The following is a 19,191-nucleotide window of genomic DNA, read 5'->3' as shown; positions in this document are numbered from 1 at the left end:
AACTAGTTCTGCATTTGGAAGACTGAAAGAATGCAGGGAGAGAAGTATTAGGCTGCCTACCAAACTGAAGGTCTACTGAGCTTTTGTGCTGACCTCATTGTCACTATGTCAGAAGATTGAAATGCTTCCATTTGAATTGTCTTAAGAAGATTCTGAGAATCCCCTGGCAAGATAAGGTACTGGACTGAAGTTCTTTTATAAATTGAACTGAGAAGCACTCAAGCTCTACTGCAGAGAGCAACTCTGATGGTCTGGCCACAATGTTCAAATGCCAAATGTATATCTGCCCGAAAGACTACTTCATAGAGAACTCAACAAGGCAGGTACTCACATCATGGTCAGAAAAAGTGATACAAGGACATTCTCACGATCTCTGGGAAGAACTTTGTAATCAATTGTGAAATGTGGAATATACTAGAAAACCACAAAATCTAAGGCTCTATGCGCAAAGCAGAATTGCAGCAGCTCCAAAGTTATGTTGAGATGCAAAAATTTAGAGACATTTTCCTTCCAAATGGTCATAAAATCTATTTATGCCCAGCCTGTGGTAGAATCTTCTGAACTTTATTTATAAGATCAAAAAAAGTTGGACACATACATTGACCTTGACATTGTGATGTCATTTTCTTCCTCTTCAAACATGAAGAACCACCAACAACTATAGCGACCTATAAGCTATTTGATTTGTTCAAAGGAGCTCTCCTGATAACCCCTTGGTGTACCTCTTGTTCAACATTTGCCATTCTAGCAAATCAAAAGTGATTTTGCCACATTGGTTCATATATCTCAATATGGATTATTCTCTGGGGGCTAAGAAACTCTTAGTCTTTGTCCTAAAGTTTTTCTAATAATAAATTACACCCTCCCCCTTTTCCATAGTTTGGATTTTTTTATCTCTATGTTCTAATTTTAAAAAATTCTATGATTCAATGGTTTTATAAAAGGATTTCTTTTCTCACATACAGTAAACTTTTAAATTTATTATTGTATCAATGGAAATGCTCTTATTAATTGTATATTTGTGCATCTGCACATCTGCAATAATCCAAGTTAATAATGTGACCTTGAGGAATTGCAAAATCTTGAATGTCTTTTGAATCACCAAAAATATTTTTTTAATTTGATTTAGTTTCTGAAACTTGGCCATCTGTGTGTGGCATGTGTGGCTATTATTTATTAATCAGAATATTTAATTAACAAGAATACAGCTTTTCTTGTCATGTTTGCCATTTTTAACAGAGGGCTTACTTGCTACCTAATCCAGGATAATCATATGATATCCTTTCTCTCCTTCACTTCACTTTTCTTTCCACAAAACACTTGCATCTAAAGGCTAATCCTGTTTGTGTGGTGGGACATACTTTCCCTGGAAATAAATTCCTGTCTAAACTCCACCTCAACCCCAATAGCTAAAACTCATAACAATAAAAATATTCCTACAGAGCTAAATTCCATTTTAGAGGATTAATTCTGACTTGGTCCACTTGGTATTGTACAGAATGTTACTGTATAATTTCTAGATTTATCTTTAAAGTAGTTGACATCACAGATGATTTTATATAAAGTACTACCATATGTAGAAATATACTCAGCACACATTAAATTATCTTTCATATTAGAAGGTAGTATTACTGATGACAGTTGCAATCTGAGTAGTTAGGTTTGTTTTGTGGCTATTGTCAATATTTACCAAGTGATGTTTAAGAAAGAACATTGGAAAAATACATTTAAGCAGGGGACATTTGAAAATAATTTGGTATATTTCTCTTATTTTTCTAAATTACAATTTAAAGATAGTTATAGATTTCATTTTATAAGATAAACATTTCCAACTTGACTGTTTTGATTTCTTTCAGATAATTTTTTTTCTTAGCTTTTGAAGCCAAAGACTTGGTTCTTTAGTGATCAGAGATGAAGCAGATTCAGTGTCTGCAAAGTCATTGGTAGAGAAAATATTTTGGAGATGTGCTTGCGTGCATGCTTGCGCGCGTGCGTGGGTGCATGTGTGCATGTTTGTGTGTGTGTGTGTGTGTGTGTGTGTTTGTGTGTATGTGTGTGCATGTGTATAACGCATTCCAGTCTGTGAAGTAGTTATCGTTGCCAATGAGGCATTTACTTTGTTTCATTTTTAACTTAAACCATTCATCATGCATGTACTTCACTTCCTCCAGGGTTGTAGATCTCAATCTATCTACACCTTTTTATCCTGCACAGCTCTTGCCTATATCTTCCCCTAAATTCTAACCAAAGGAGTTACTCACTCTCCTCAAGTCCCTCCCCTACATCTGTTGATATTATATGATTATCAATGAAGCATATAATATGACCATCTCTTCATTTGTTCTTACTACATGTTTGGACCACCTTTTTTCCAATAATATACATCTTTGATGACTTTTTTAAACTGCATTTTGCATTTAATTTATCTTTGATAATATGCTATAGTCCATTTATACTCACCATGCAGTTCTCTATTGTCTTATGGGGGAGAGATGTACAATTAGAATTTCTCAAATATTATTCTTTTTTGTAATTCATAGCAATATGCCATCAATAGAAGCATATTAGTGTTAAAATATGAATTTTTATTCCAGGGAGAAGCATGGGGGTCATAGAAAGCATAATTTCCCAAATTCCATCTAGCTTCTTATCTTCCTGCTATTCAATTCTGATGCCATATAACTACTGATTTTCAGGGTTCAACTCCACCTCTCTCTCTCTCTCTCTCTCTCTCTCTCTCTCTCTCCATATATGTTGGTAGATGGGTAGATAAATAGATAGATAGTGTGTATATATGTATACCTTAGTAGGTATATATCTATATAATTATCTCTTCCATATTGTGGATGTTAGTGGAGTGGCACCCCTACAATCTGGAAAGTCTGTGGAAAATTTTCTGATCCTTCCTTTGTATAAGAGAAGAAGTCTGAACGTTTTCTTTCATGGAGTGTTTATAATATATTATTGTAAAATTTGGGTTAAGTAGTTATTTATAGGCAATCTCTAGGTCAACATTAAATAAAAATAGGGCATCTTTTGCAAAACTCCCCCCTAAATTTCCATTTATAATAATTTTTTTTGTTTGTTTTGATTTTTGCCAGGCAAGGGGGTTAAGTGACTTACCCAAGATCACACAATTAAGGAATTATTAAGTGTCTGAGACTGGATTTGAACTCAGGTCTTCCTGACTCCAGGGCCAGTGCTTTGCCACCTAGCTGTCCCAACTCCCACCCCTCCATTTGTAGTAATTTCTTATGCCAATCCATGGTAGGAAAAATTGTGATGATGATGTAGAAGGGACATATATATATATATATTTATTTATGTGCATATGTAACTATATATATATTTATGTGCATATGTAACTATATATATATTTGTAGGGTTATGCACATACACATACACATATGCATCTCATAGATTAGACAATAGATAATTTTTATTCCCTTGATTTTTCCTATTTGAATTGTTAGTTCAGGCTATTTAAATTAGTTATGGTCTCATTTATCTCCACAGTGTTCTGAGACTTGACACAAGCATTGCAATGTCATTTGCCAGCAAGAACATTTGGAAAATATTCCCTCTTTCATTTAGATGCCCTGGACATCTATCATGAGTATATCTATCTCCCAGTTTTTGCTTTGTTTGCTATTAATAATCAAATCAAATTATGGTAATTCTAACTATCAAGGAATCTTATTTGATCTTAACCTATGTCTGAAAGACATCATGCCAGAGGATAGTTTTTAAGACTAGTTTGTACTACTGCTTCAAATACTTCTTAAATAGTAATGACTACCATGGAATCTTGTATTCTCTGTAACTTTTTTTTTTTATCAATAGTTGTGTGTGTTCTGCTGTGGAATATAATTTGCAAAAGTCTGCTTATTCTCTTCTCATATATTCATTAAGGATGTATTTGATAGATGTGTGCCTATTGATGAAGAAAAGTTTATCAAAATCAGCATAAGCATTATCTCCAGGGACAGATTCATAGTTGGAGAACTGAAGCTAAATACCTAACTGCTTAAATGGATCTTCTGGCTTGATTTTGTTCAGTACAGCATTTGTAATTTATAATGGGACTTTTCTGTGCATGCCCAAATCACTGAGCATAGAGATACCCATGTGGGACAATGCAGGGATTTGCTTCTAGGAACCTTCTCCTTCTACTTGGTTATATCTTTAAAACTGGTAAACTGATACGATCTCTCTCTCTCTCTCTCTCTCTCTCTCTCTCTCTCTCTCTCTTTGTCTGTCTCTCTCTGTCTCTCTCTGTCTCTCTCTGTTTCTCTCTGTCTCTCTCCTACTCCTTTTCTAGTAGCATCTGGGTGTGTGTGAAAGCTCTTTTCGTCTGAAATTTTGACACTATATACTAAACTGGGACTGGAGGATAGACTATCACCCACACCACCCCCACCCTGCCCCATTTCCCCCTTATGTTCTGTTGTCCTGAGAACCTGGTTTAGGACTTTTGTGTGTTTCAGTTGTCATTTTAAGATCTAGACCCAGGTATTAGAGTCTATGGACCCAGGAGCTCAGACTAAGATAACTGAGTCAGGATTTCAGACCAGAGGTTGCTTCCAGTCCAGTAGGTAAGGTGTAAGAAGCCAGGGTGCTGGGATGCAAGTAAAAATGGACTTTATAATTTGCAAGGTCAAGGTGGAGCTTGGATGGACTAAGCTATTTAGGAACTGGGTTAAACTATGAACCTAATCTTTTCCTTAGAGATTGAGATTATGTGCCCCCCGGTATTTGTAAATTTTTCTTTTTACACCTTTGAAGTAAATATTCCTTTGTAAAGATGAATCTGACTCTTATGTAGCCAAGTGGAACTGGGGTCAAAGACCCTAAAATTGAGGGAACACAATTAGTGGGGACTTGAGCCAATGATAGAAAGACTAGACACCCCTCCTCCTTACCCCTTTATAAGGAGTAACCTTTATGAGGAGAACCCTGAGGAAAAGGTAAACTAAAATACCTGATCTTCAGACATTGGGGTTGGGGGGGGGGTCCTGCTACATCTGGTATAAGCTGATCACTGCTAAAATCTCAGTATTGTGGATTTAGAGCTGAAAGGGATCTCACAGTCCAGTTTTACAAATGAGGGAACTAAGATCAGAGAGGTTAAGACATTTTCCTTAAATCATATAGGTACTAAGAAATACTCAGGTAGGATTTGAATCTCTGACTGCAAACTCAAAGCTTTTTCCACCTTTAACATACTGTAATGTTACTATTATTCTGTAGAGAAGCTTCTTGGAATAATAAAAGATTGAGTCCATTTTCTTAGAAAATTAGGGAAGATGGCTAGTTGAGTTTGGGGCATAGAAAAGCAGCAGGTGCTACCAAGATCATCCATACCATACAAGAAACATAATAATTCCTTAACCTTTCTCCCAATCTGAGTCTGACTCTAGGCAGCTGATATAGTTAATATTTGAAAAAAGAGAACTCCTTGGTTGATAATAAGAAATGAGATACCTTATAGATGGCTGTAGAGCAGAGAGAGAGAACAAAAGAGCTTGTTGAGACTCCTTTCTAGTAGAACAATGTCGCTTGGAGAGGTAGTCTAGGTGGTTTCATTTTTATCTTTTATTCTTAATGTCTCTGGTGTTGTTTTGGGTGTTGGCTTCATCTGTAAGCTACAAATGCACCTAAGGATTTAGGGAATTTGACTCTGTGTTGATTAAACTTACCTTTGTCAGAACATCCTGGGATTACAACTGTGTCTTGTAATGGTTTTTTTAATATAAAAAAAATAACAACAGACAAGCAAAGATTTATTGAGAATCTGTTTTCTCTATGCACATACTTCACCTCTAACCTCAGTCATCTTACCTAGTCATGCTATTAGTGTGACATTTTGAAGATCAGTGTAAGTCCATTGCCAGCACCAGAAGGAAAAAAAAAATTAAAAGTTCAAAATACTTTAGAGTTGCATCATCTTACTCGAAGGCCAACACACAGATTTATCCAATAGGTAATTCTTTGAAGATCTCTAGGAAGGGTTTTTTTTGGTTGATAATGTAATTTTCATGATGGAAGGCAGCATAGATGTCCTCAAGGCAGCATATAACTGGTGGATGTTAAGTCATTGCTGCTTCATGCACAGGCAGTCCCTCATAGCTCACAGAAGGACAGCCACAAATAGAACTGAAATCTACCCACAAGAAACCAATAACTTTGGATCTGATAAAGTGTTTCATTAGTTGTGGTCTTGGGGTGTGCTACAGAGAACTTCATAATGAAACCTGTACTCAAGAAAGATGGCATGTCAGGCAGATCTGAGGTAGGGGTTAGGTTTGCTGATGAAGTAACCCAGGCACATTTTTAACTCCTAATTAGAGGTAGAATTCAGGTATGGATTCAGTGAAAAAGTGGGAGAGGAGCTCTTGGATTTGGATTATTTGATTTTCCATTTCAGTGTTTGTTTTTTTTCTGGTAAAAATGAGATTTTGATCAGTGGAAATCTTGGACTTTTTCTAACATCACAATGTAATAAGATATTCAGCCTCACAAACACAGTTTATTCACTCTTTCTTCTTGCCCAAATTCTTTCTATCCTCTAAGGTCCAACTTAAGTCTTGTCTTTTCCATGATTTCTTAGACACTCTAACTCACAGCCATTTCTAACTTCATTGAACTTGCTGAGCATTGATTGTCCAAATTACTTACTTATGTGCTGACTTATGATTTATCAAATTTTGTTATTTATCAATTTTTAAAGATTACATTGTTTAACTTGTTTGGTCTTGTTTCTCTCAACTAATCTTCAAGTTCATTGAGGTTGAGACTGCTTCTTATTCTTCTATCACAATATAGTCTTTCACCTTTTTTTTTAAAGTGGAACATATGATTTTATTCAGACTACCACCTTTTGTTTTAAAAGATAAACCAAATCAGGGTGGTGAAGAGGGGAGTAATGCTTGGAACAATATGGAACGCGGGAACTTTTGCCATTTGATAATTTTATACTTTTTAAAAAAAAGTTCATTATATAACTATCAAGTGGGAAGTAAATCTTCAAAATGTACAATTTTCTTTAGAGAAATTTCAGAACTAAATATCTGATTTACATGAAAAGCTGTAGAGAAAGTAGTTGAAAAGTCCATTCATAAAACTTTTATTTCACTTATATCAACTTAATATACATGTTCTTAACAATTATGCTTAGATTGTTCATGGAAATTTCATAAGACATTAAATAAAGCTAGCCATCATCTCAATTTATTTCCTTGATAACTATTTTTGCAGAACATGCATGTTAGGCAAGTATCAAAAAAATCACAAAAGCAAAAAACCTCAAAAAAAGTTAAATGCATGGGTTTTTTTGTTTTACTGCTGTGTTTGACATACAATGACTTTATGAATATTAAGCAATTCATTTTTACTTCATCTTTTCTTGTACATTTGTTCTTAGGTTGCCTAAACCATTTAAATACAAATAAAATAAAAGTAATGAAAGTGAACAGCAGGTAACTTTACAAATAATGGAAGGTGAACTGTTTCTGCCCTTCTCCAGAGTAAATTGATTGGTTTAAAATCTTGTCTTAAGGAACACTTTTGCAACTGCATTCATAAAGTTGTACATGTTGAGATCCACAGATACACATGGTATGACATGTAATATCTATGGGACATCTGTTTCTACTACAGCTATGAGTGTTCCCACCTTAAAGTAGCCACAATAACTACACCTGTGACTGGAACCAATTAACCCTTTTTATCCCCCCCTCACCATGACAGGTCAATATGTAAGCAGTTTTCTTTGCCTAGATATGGAAGTAGTTTTAACACTGGCCTTATGAAATCACAATTACCAAAAGTTCTATGCCAAACATGTAAAATGTGTATAAAAATTCCATATCCCCATATTGGCCACCTCAGATGAAAACAGTTAACTCCTCAAATATTAACTGGCTCTGCTCCCCTAATATTAAACATAAAAACCACATGGGAAATATAGAAATCCAAATAGAAGTAATGTAAACCTGTCATAAATCATAAATAAAAACTATTTGTGGGATAGCATGGATGACAAATGGTCTATTGTATAAATTTTAGAATGAGGCAGACACGAGTTGGAAGGCTGGTTAATTTTCCCCTCCTTCTCCTGCCTCAGCTTCATCTCCTTGGGTGTCTGAGGTGCACAATGTCAAGTTGTCTCTCAGTAATTACGTTATTAGTGTGCTATCTTTGTATAATTCTTCACTTAATGTATCAAATTCAGCAATGGCTTCATCAAAAGCTGTCTTTGTAAGGGAGCAAGCTTTCTCTGGTGAGTTCAGGATCTCATAATAGAACACAGAGAAGTTCAAAGCCAGACCCAATCTTATAGGATGTCTTGGTTGAATCTCCTTTGTGCTGATTTCAAATGCTTCTTGAAATGCTTGTTGTGACTGATCCACTATTCCTGTCTTGTGATCACCAGCAGCAACATCAACCAAATAATGGTAAGTAGTCTCTTTTCATTTTCAAATAGAAAACTTTGCTTTCTGCTTGTGAAGCATTAGGAATCAAAAACTTTTCCAATAGAGACAGTGCATCATTGCAGATATCTCTTAGTTCAGTCTCAATTTTCTCTTTGTATCTTGGGCCATCTGCTGTTTTTTTCTCAGCACCTTCCATCTTTTGGTCTTTTGCTCAAAACTTGAAGCAACCCTCCTAGATAACCTATGGGCCTCAGGACATTTTTGTAATCAACAGAGAGAAGATTCCTCTCCTCATTGGATAATTCAGCTCCTTGCTCAGTTAACAGACTTCATGCAGGCTGCCGTGTCATCATATCTCTCAGCCTGCTCAGTCAATTTGGCCTTCTGCACCAGCTCACTGTTATCCATGACTGAATGTTCCTTTGCAGTAGCACTATATGATGAGCCCCCACCACCTTGGCCCTCCAGGATTGGGGTGAGAGAGGGCTGGGTCCCCCCTCTCACTGCTGCCATAACACCTGCCCACGAGTAGTCCTTCACCATTATATTGACATTCTATAAATTTTGGTTGATTTAAATTGTTTTGAACTTGTCCAAAGACAACAAAAAGTAAGTCCTCACTTATTTATCAAATACTGATTAAGTAGTCAAAACAGTCCCTACCCTTAGGGAGCTTACTCTAACAGGAGGAGATAAGATTTGCATACATATAACTCCAATACAAGTTCCAAAGTGAAAGTATATAAGACCCTGTTCTGAGGAAGGAAAGAGCCCTTCTGTTCTAATTGCTGTGGCCCTCTAGTTGAACTTGAAATCAGGAAGGATTTATTAAACTTCCAGTGTATTCCAAGTACTAGCCAAGTACTTTACAAATATTTCATTTTGTGCTTCTAAAACTTGTGGGAGATAAGTGCTATGATTATTTCCAAATTGATAGTTGAAAAAACTGAAGCAGAGAGAGGTTCAGTGACTTAAACTGAGTCATACAGCTAGTAAGTGTCTGGAGTTAAATTTGAACTCAGATCTTCCTGACTTCAGGTCCAGCGTTCTATGCACTGTGAGTTAGCTTAATAAGGCTTGAGTTCAAATCCTAACTCAGATGCTTATTAGCTGTGAATCTGAATATGATATTTTATCTTCTTTAGTCTCTATTTACTCATGGGTAATATGAGGATGGTTAAATTCATGTAAGGAGCTTTGCAAACCTTAAATTACTATATAAATAATAGTGATTATGCTACTACTACTATTTTTATTGTTTAGTCTAATCTACTTCTGATTGTATGTATGTGCAGAGAGAGAGAATGATAGACAGAGACAGAGAAAGGGAGGGAAGAAGAGAGAAAGAAAAGGAGAGAGGAGAGAATAGAGTAGAAAGGACATTCTGTTTTGTTTTTAAATTACATGTTGAACTTTTCAAAAGATGAAGGCTTTTGAAAATAAAATGAAAGCCTATTTATTTTACTACATCTGATCAAGTTCCTGGCAAAGAGAGATTCTTATCATTGCTCCCAGAGCCTGGCAGACAGCTCATGTATACCCAACAGCACTTTATACCTCCTGCAAAATATAGATTGGATTGTCCAAACAAGCTAGAAGTGGGGAAGTGAACAGGAGGTCAGTTCCTGGTTCTAATCCAGTTAGATCATGTTGGCCAAACAAAGACTTAGCTGAAAGCCAGGCTTTCAAGTGAAGCCAGGGAGGCAAGGCATGGGGAGGAGGAAATCTCAGAAATATCCTCCTATACTGACTTGGCAATGTTCCCTTGGGACAGTCTGTGTTGTGAATAGAAAAATCTTGTAGATGACGGGAGAGGAGTGTAGGTAGCCTGTGTATTTCATACTTCATGTCCTTTGCAGAATTACTATGAAACAGTGACCTTAGAACCTTGGCAATTCTTCCTAAGTCTTCTAAACCTGTTGTTTCTATTTACACTTTTGCTTTACGGACTCCTTCAGGGAAAAACATTTTAAGAGAAATACAAAAATCTTTTCCTCTCAGAGACTCAAAAGGTGACAGCTTAGGAGGATATCTTTTATTCCAGTGTGGCTTGTTTTTTATTTTTCTTTCACATTGAAATATTACTTCTTCCCCTGAGCACCTGGATTTTATGATTTGGGACATACAAGGATTTAACAGTTTGAACTTTTCAAAAATAATTATTATTATCTGAGAGAAGAGAATACTAAAGCCATCTAAAGTTACTTCATTGACTACTTAAGTAGTAACTAAGTGACTCAGTGGATAGAATAGAGTTTGATATTTGGAAGATCCAGGATCATAACCTATCTCTGTCACTAGAGCCTAGTGGCTCTAGGCAAGTCACTTAACCTCTCTTTGCCTCAGTTGCCTCATAGATAAAAAAAGGGAGATGAGAAAAGCATCTACCTTCCAGGGTTGTTGTGAAGATGAAATAATTTATATAATAAAGCACTTTGCTAAAACCTTAAAACGCTATATGAATGTTGGCCATTATTTCTGAAGTACTGTTTTTTAAACTCTCACAAGTCAAATTTATCATGGGGATAATGTAATAAAGACAAATATTCAACCAATAATGAAAAGCTAAGTAAACGGGTAAGTTTAAGCTCTATTATATGCAGGGGAGTACATTAAGGCAGATCTAAGAGACATTTTAATGGTTTTAACATTAGCAATCAGCCCTGGACTCTGTATAAATCAAATAACACTGCCTTTCTAGCCTAGTGCACACCCACTCATTCATTAGCACCATTCAATGCAGATTATAAATATTAGCCAAGAAGCCTTCAGCTCTGGAACTCCTTTTCACCGACACAGCAATAATTGAACAATAATGATGACAATTTTATTTTTGTGAATCACTATGACTTACTTTTATTGATCTGTTCTGGAGTCTGGAGAAAGCTTTCTCAGCCAATATATAGCCGGAAATGGTTATCACAGTATCAGATAAGCAGTTAAATAAATGAATGAAATAAAATAAAATAAAATAAAGGGGGGGAAGGGGAAGGGAAGAAGAGGCAGTAATCAGCCAGTTGCTGATATAAGCAAGAATCATGCCCCCCACCCAATTCTCACAAAAGAGAATCTTAAATTCACTCTTGCTCCCCACCATCAAAATAAAAATCCAATCATGCTGGAAGCAATGCAGCTGAGCATTTTGGGGCTCCCATTGTCAGCTGCAGAGAGAAGTGAACCTCTTACTGTTTGTGAGTGAGGGCGAGAGCACTTTCAAAGTGAGCTTTTTCTGCCTCCTTTGATGATGGACAGACTACCTACTTTAAAATCGCTCAAGCCATGTAGCACTCTGAAAATATATGATCCATTACTATGAAAGAGAGCCAAGCTTTCACTGTCTGTTCTATCTCCTGAGTATACAAAATGTACTGGCTTTTCCTTACCATGCATCTCAGAGTAGCAACGAATCCAATGAATCAGTAAGCAGGAAATATAGATGAGGATGGGCATATACTTTTCTCCCTTGCTGTCCTTCCTTACTTCCCCCACCTCATTTTGGTAAGAAAGACAGTCAAGGTTTGATTTCATAAGTTCCAGGGGTCTTCCATTCCAAATAGTAAAGTGGAATTGTTCATAAGGGGTAGAATGGTACAGATCTAATCACTTGAGTTTAAAACTAGCTTTTTTCACTTGCTACATGTGTGACCTTGGGCAAGTCAATTTATCTTTATTGCCTCAATTTTCTCTGATGTAAACTGATGGGGTTGAGCTTGGTGGCCACTGCAGTCTTTTTTCCAATGTCCCATTCAATCTTTAAATCTTGGATACTGTGATGGCTGCTATAGTGGGAAAGATGACTGTGGTGTCAGAAATTCTGGACTCTATTTCTGTTTCTGGCTGTGTGACCTTTGACAACTACTTTTCATTGAGTGTGCCTTAATTTTCTTATCTGTAAAAAAGAGGGGACCATGGGAATTTAAAAATTTTATAGCATAGTAAAAATAGTACTGGACCCGACTGACAATTTACCACTTGTGTTAACTTGGACAAGTCACTTAATAATAATAATGTATATATGTGTTTATTTATATATGTATATAAATATATACTGTATATAATGCTCATATATGTATATGTACAAATATTATTCTATTGAAATTGGGGTCAAGATTAGGCATTGGGCAACTCTGACAAGGGTAATACCCAGACCCTCTACTAACTCTTTTTCCTTACCCTCCCCACCAGTTTTTCCTCTGTCAGAACTCCTGTCCACACAGGGCCAGAATAGATGCCCTGTAATCTTTGTTTCAGAGAGAAAACTTCACACAGATGAAGCAATTGTTTGAGGGGATGTCAGAGATTGGGGAGGCAGTAGCAGGAGCTGTGATTCTAACAGGCTCTTTTCTTGTGGCATTTTTTATGATCACTATACCTTCAATAAAACCCTCCCAACAACCCTGATATCTTTCTTTTTCTCAGATAAATTTTCAGAATTTTAAGTTAATTTGCAGTTTACTCGGCTGAGAATCTTTTAGATTAACAACTTAACACTTGACCACTCTATAAGTTTTTTTCCCTCCAGGGATTATTGCTATTGAAAATTCTGAGGTTATATAGGGGGGAGGGTCTAAAATTGGTACAATCTCAGATATACCTCTGTGGGGCACATGTGTACTGTATGTGTATATAGTTTTAATACTAATGTTACTGGTCATTAGGAAAAATATTGATAATATGACTGGTGTTCAACATAGAGCCTACCTTCTTACCTTTCCAACTAAACTACTTACTTACTCTACTTTCTTATTTCTCTTAATGGAATAAATATTTTTCAAGGCTTCCAAGTAGTCATATTTGACTTCTCTCTTGCTTATTTATTAGATTTCAAGTCCTCCGTTCTACACTATTGTTATTCTTTCATCCATTTTTCTCTTCTTTACACATACTCCCTTAACATTTCCTCTCCAAAATATGGCAAAAGCTTACTAACTCATTCCCATACTTCTAGTTTCTACTTTCTATTCCATTTTTTGATTAACCTCCAAATCTATTTAATGAACAGATCTGATGGCATCAATCTTTCTCAAATACCATGTAAAGCTTCCCATTGCTATAGAATAAACTACAAATTTCTTCCTAATGCCTCTAGAAAAAAAATAAAATTTATATCGTATAAAATACTCATCTTGATTTCTCTTGTTTCATTCAACTTGTTTCAAACCCACCTTTCTAGTCTTATTTTATAACATGTATGTTCCAGTTAAACTGGATTACTGATTACTAGCATTCTCCTGCTTCCATGGATAAATGTAGATCAAATCCCATACTTAGAACAGACTCCTTTCTTTATCTCAGCCTAATTAAGTCTTTCCTTTCTTTACTTCTTTCCTGAAGCCATGAAGATTAATTCCATCAGTTTAAAATGATTTCTTTGTCCTTAAATTCCTCCCAGACCACTTTGACTGTATTTATCTATTGCCCCTATTAATTATTTTGTGTTATTATTGGTATATGTCATATAGGGACTGTGTCATTTTCCATTTTTGTATCTCCAGTATTTAAGACAGTAATTGATTCAAAATAAATGCTTAAATATATATAGAATTGAATTGCTTGAACAAAAGGATAGTTTCTTTATTTTTCAAAAATTATTTTTTATTTACACATTACTAAAATATTCTTGTTTAAGAGTAAACATAATATTCCCTCCCCCACAAAAATATAAAACCTCATGAGAAATAAAAGAGGAAAAAATTGTTTCAGTCTGTGTTCTGATACCATCAGCTCATTCTTTATCATAAGACCATCATAGTAGTTACTTCCATATTTTTCCACAGTTGCTATTGCTGATTGTAATTCCCTCCATCCATTCCTCCCCACTACCATCTATTATATTTTCTCTCTCCTTTCACTCTGTCCCTCTTCAGAAATGTGCTGTGGGGCAGCCCAGTGGTGAAGCAGACAGAGCACGGGCCCTGGGGCCAAGGCCCCAAGCCTACATCCCACCCCAGAGATCCAGCAACCACCTGGCTCCCATGGTCCCAGACAGGCCACCCCTATTCCAGCATCTTGCAAAAAGTAAAAAAGAAAATGTGTTATATATGACTATCCTATGATCTACCCTCTCCTCTATTACCCACATCCCCCCCCCCGTTTCCTTCTGTCCCCCTTCTGTCCTTTTTCCTCTAGATGTCTACACCTATTGAGCATGTTTTCAGTTTCCTCTTTGAGCCATTTCCAATGAGACTGAAGGTTCCCCTCATTCCCCCTCACCTTCCCCCCTCCTTTTTCTTACTCCCAGTCCATTTCCCTTTTACCCACTGACTCCATTTTTACAATATATTATATCTTCAAATTCAGCTCTCTTCTGTGCTTCATCTAAAAAAGCTCCTTCTACCTGCTCTGTGAAATGAGAAGGTTCATATGAGTGTTATCAATATCATCTTTCCATGCAAGAATACATGTAGTTCATCATCATTAAGTCCCTCATAATTTACCCTTCTCCTCCACTCTCTATGCTTCACCCGAGTCCTGTACTTGAAGGTCAAACTTTCTCATCAGCTCTGGTTATTTCAATAGGAACATTTGAAATTCCCCTCTTTTATTGAAAGTCTATCTTTTCCCCTGGAAGAGGATGTTCAGTTTTGCTGGGTAGTTGATTCTTGGTTGCATTCCAAGCTCCTTTGCCTTCTGGAATATTATATTACAAGCCCTACAAGCCATTAAAATAGTTGTTGCTAAGTCCTGTGTGATTCTGACTTCAGCTCCATGATATTTGAATTGTGTCCTTCTGTCTACTTGTAATATTTTCTTTTTGACTTGGAACTTGGTTATAATATTCCTGGGGGTTGTGTTTTTTGGATCTCTTTCCAGGGGAGATTGGTGGATTCTTTCAATTTCTATTTTATCCACTGCTTCTAGGATATCAGGGTGATTTTCCTGTGGGAATTCTTTAAAAATGAGGTTAAAGCTCTTTTCCTGGTCATGATTTTCAGGTATCCCAATAATTTTTAAATTATCTTTCCTGAATCTGTTTTACAGATCAGTTTTATCAATGAGATATTTCATATTTTCTTCTAATTTTTCATTCTTTTGATGTTGAACTATTGTGTTTGATTTCTCACAAAGTAGTCAACTTCCTTTAACTGCATTCTACATCTGAAGGATTTGTTTTCCTCAGAGAGTTTTCTTATCTCCTTTTCCATCTGTCCAATTCTGCTTTTTATAGAATTCTTCTCCTCAGTAACTTTTTTGAAATGTTTTATCCATTTGACCTAAACTGGTTTTTAACATGTTATTTTCTTTAGCATTTTTTGGATCTCCTTGACTAAGCTGCTCACTTTGTTTTCATGTTTTTCCTATATTTCTCTCATTTCTTTTCCCAATTTTTTTCTATCTCCCTTACTTGATTTTCAAAATCTTTTCTGAGTTCTATCATAACCTGAGTCCAACTTCTATATTTCTTGGAGTCTTAGATACAGAAGCTTGAAACTTTCTCTTCTTCAAGATTAAGTATTTTGGTCTTCCATGGTCAGGTTCCTTTTTTGTTGGTTTACTCATTTCCCCAGCCTGTGCCTGGTTTGGGGGTATTTTGAGTATTTTGAGTATTATTGAGACACCTTCACAAGCACCTTGGAGTATGAGGCTCTGACTGCTCTCCTGGTCTGTGAATGACACCAAGCTTAACCCTCTGCCACAGGGCTGTGGGGGGGTCCCTGCTCTATGGGGGGGGGTCTAGACTGACACCAGGGTCTGCATGTGGTCAAAGCCCTAGAGTCCTGTTCCAGGGACAGAGGACAGACCTCGGCAGTCTCCACCCCCAACTCCCTTACCTTCAGTGGGCTGAGCACTCAGGGTGCAGCTGCCTGAAGGCTCCTGCTGGGTGACTCTATGGGCCTGCTTCCATTTCTTGGATCTGGGCTGCTGCAGCCATGCTTTGTGCTCACTCTGACAGAGGTGTCCCCGCTGATCTTCCAAGTTGTGCTTGGTGCTCCCTGGGTGAAGGTCAGGAAAATACTTTTGCTGCCAGGAGCTGCTGCTCCTAGGCACCCTGGGGCTGTTCCCAGGAGGTTGAAGTTCCTTTGCTCTGGCATGGCTGCCCCTCCAATCCCATGGAACACAGTTTTTCCAGTATTTTCCAGTTTACCTTGGGCTGAAGAATTATCTCACTGGATCTTTCTGTGGGTTCTGTCTCTTGAAAATTTAGTTAGAGTCATAATTTTAAAGTTTTTGAAATATTTTGGAGAGAGCAACAAAGAGAGGCTCTTCTCCTGCTGTCATCTTGGATCTGCCCCAATACAGTTTCTTTAAAAAAAATTATCATTTTGAGTAAAACTCAACTTGTAAGGTTCTGACCTAAATCCTAAATTGCCTCAAAAGATTTTGCTTTTCTTTTTCTTTCTTTCTTTTTTTTTTCTTTTAGGTTTTTTTACAAGGCAAATGGGGTTAAGTGGCTTTCCCAAGGCCACACAGATTTTGTTTTTCTTAAGTTAATTTTTTTTAGTCTATGGGTTCCTAAAAATAGAACAAACCATGTACAATATTATGTGGACAATAGAATTACAATGCAAGTGCATATGTCTAGATTACCTAGGATCAGAAAAGATTTGGATATAAGGAAGTCGGAACATTCGAGAGTTATTCTTCCTACCCCTGCTCTCAGTTCCTTTTCTAATCTTTAAGTTGTTTTTCCTTGCACCAACTCTACTACTCTCTACTTTCTAACTTCACTCCTTCATCTCCATGCTAAATATAGTAGGAAATGTGTTAATATGTTCACAAACATTAACTGGATATTTTGATAGATCAGTGTTAGAAAGCAGAGGGTTTTTTTTATATTAAGGCTAGAAAGCCCAAAATAGAATGTATGAACATACATGTCTTTTAAATATATGTATATATTATCATATACATAAGTACATGTATATGATTGTATACATATATGTATGTGTATTATGCACACAAACATGGAAGAGGCTTCATTTAATCAGTAGAGATCTGGTCTTGAAGTCAGGAAGACAGCAATTCAAGTCATACTTAACCCTCTCTTTAAAATTGCAGAGATTCTGTAAATTGGCTCTGTTGCTTTGGTAGACAAGAGTTTTTCTTTTCAATTGTTCTATATAATGAATTAACACATATAAATGTGTACTTATAATTATGCTTCATCATATCATTTGTTTTTACATTACTGAATTATTTTGTATAAATTTCATTGTAGAAATGTTAATAGTCTTCTTGCTGAAAATTTTGAAATTGATATAAATATATCTCATAAAATGTGGAGAAAGCAAAAAAAATTAACATGGAAAAAATGTCAAAATGACTATTTTTGTAGGGTTACTAATTGTATATGGAGCAAAATCACAACTATTATACAAAAAATGGACGCTAGTTTTGTTTGGAATTTCCTACTTTGAATTTTAAAAATTATGTCTTTTCTTATAAGATGTAACATCCCCTGCCCCATGTAATTCTTTTTTCCCCTCCCCCTTCCTTTCCCCTGTATTTAAGTCCCCTACTTGCTACCTGCTCCTAAAATGTATCTTGTAATGTATTTCTTGAATTTAGAATAAAGGACTGTAGCTTTCTACATTACTTCCTCTTATTAGCCTCTCATAAGTCTCCCTGATTTCAGGTTATTGTATAATACTTGAGCTCTTAGCTAATGTATATTGCATTTCCCTGTAATCAGTGTGTGCTTCAAGAGCTTCAGCCAACAATAGTACCCAAAGCTATAAAAGCAAAAAGATAGAATTAGTTTTGCAAATAGTGTATAAATAGAGAGGAGAACAAGAAGGAGATTGACCCCAAGAATGTTTTGAAGCATACGTAATTTTGGCACTCTGTGAATGATGTATGATTAATTGTTTATTGGGAAATAAATGATCAATTATTGTGATGGCTCTTATGAAACTTACTGGTCTTTTCTCACTAATTATATTTAAGAACTATTTACTTACCTTTCTGAATTTATAGTAACTATAAAATTTGAAAGAAGAAAGAAAAACACTGATGTTTTTACTATTATGACTTTCTGCCTTAAAATGGAAATGAAGCTTCCTTTATCTATACTGGAAGGACAACTTTCTCTCATTTTCTATTGATTTTTTTTAGTCTCAAGGAATAACTGGTTTTAATAGTTACTAAATGGATGACCACAGCCAAATGACTTAGTTTCATCTGTTTCTCAATTCAGACACCCACCTACAAATATAATTATTCCTTATTTGATACCATGGTAATAATTCATTGGGTCTTTTAAAAAAATTGAAGTCCCTTTCTGATTCAACAATAATTTGCCTTTTTACAAAATAACAAATAATTTATTATAAGTTTTTCTTTCTTAATAATATTTTACTTTTTCATAATTAAGTAGTAAAACAATTATAAAGAGACATTCATTTAAAAATTTTTTTTACCTTTCTTCTTGACCTCTCCTTTTCCAGTAACGGTAAGCAATTTGATATAGGCTCTACAAGTTCACTCATGCAAACTACATTGCCATAGTAGTCATATTGTGAAAGAAGACACTGACTCCAAGGGGGAAAACCCCTAAAATACAGAAAGTGAAAAATATTGAGCATCAATCTGCATCCCAACCCAACCAGTTTTTTCTCTGGAAATGCATAGCATTTTTCATCATGAATCTTTTGCAATTGTCTAGGATCATTGTACTGTTAAGAATAGCTATGTCACAGTGCACAGTATTTCTGTTACATGTACAATGTTCTCCTGGTTCTGCTAATTCATTCTGCAACAGTTCTTATAAATTTTTCCAGCTTTTTATGAAGTCAGCCTCTCATCATTTCTGATA

At 35.9% G+C, this 19,191-nt stretch overlaps 1 pseudogene; it reads right to left on the bottom strand.

Annotated features, from left to right (window-relative positions):
* Window positions 1-8,096: 8,096 nt before the first annotated feature.
* LOC141494741 (14-3-3 protein zeta/delta pseudogene) lies at window positions 8,097-8,843 on the bottom strand (annotated as a pseudogene).
* Between the last annotated feature and the right edge of the window lie 10,348 nt (window positions 8,844-19,191).

The sequence above is a fragment of the Macrotis lagotis genome, chromosome 8 (assembly GCF_037893015.1).
Source record: "Macrotis lagotis isolate mMagLag1 chromosome 8, bilby.v1.9.chrom.fasta, whole genome shotgun sequence".
In the NCBI taxonomy this organism is placed as follows: Eukaryota; Metazoa; Chordata; class Mammalia; order Peramelemorphia; family Peramelidae; genus Macrotis; species Macrotis lagotis.
The sequence above is the reverse complement of the archived record's forward strand: the minus strand, read 5'-3'. Positions and strand labels throughout refer to the sequence as shown.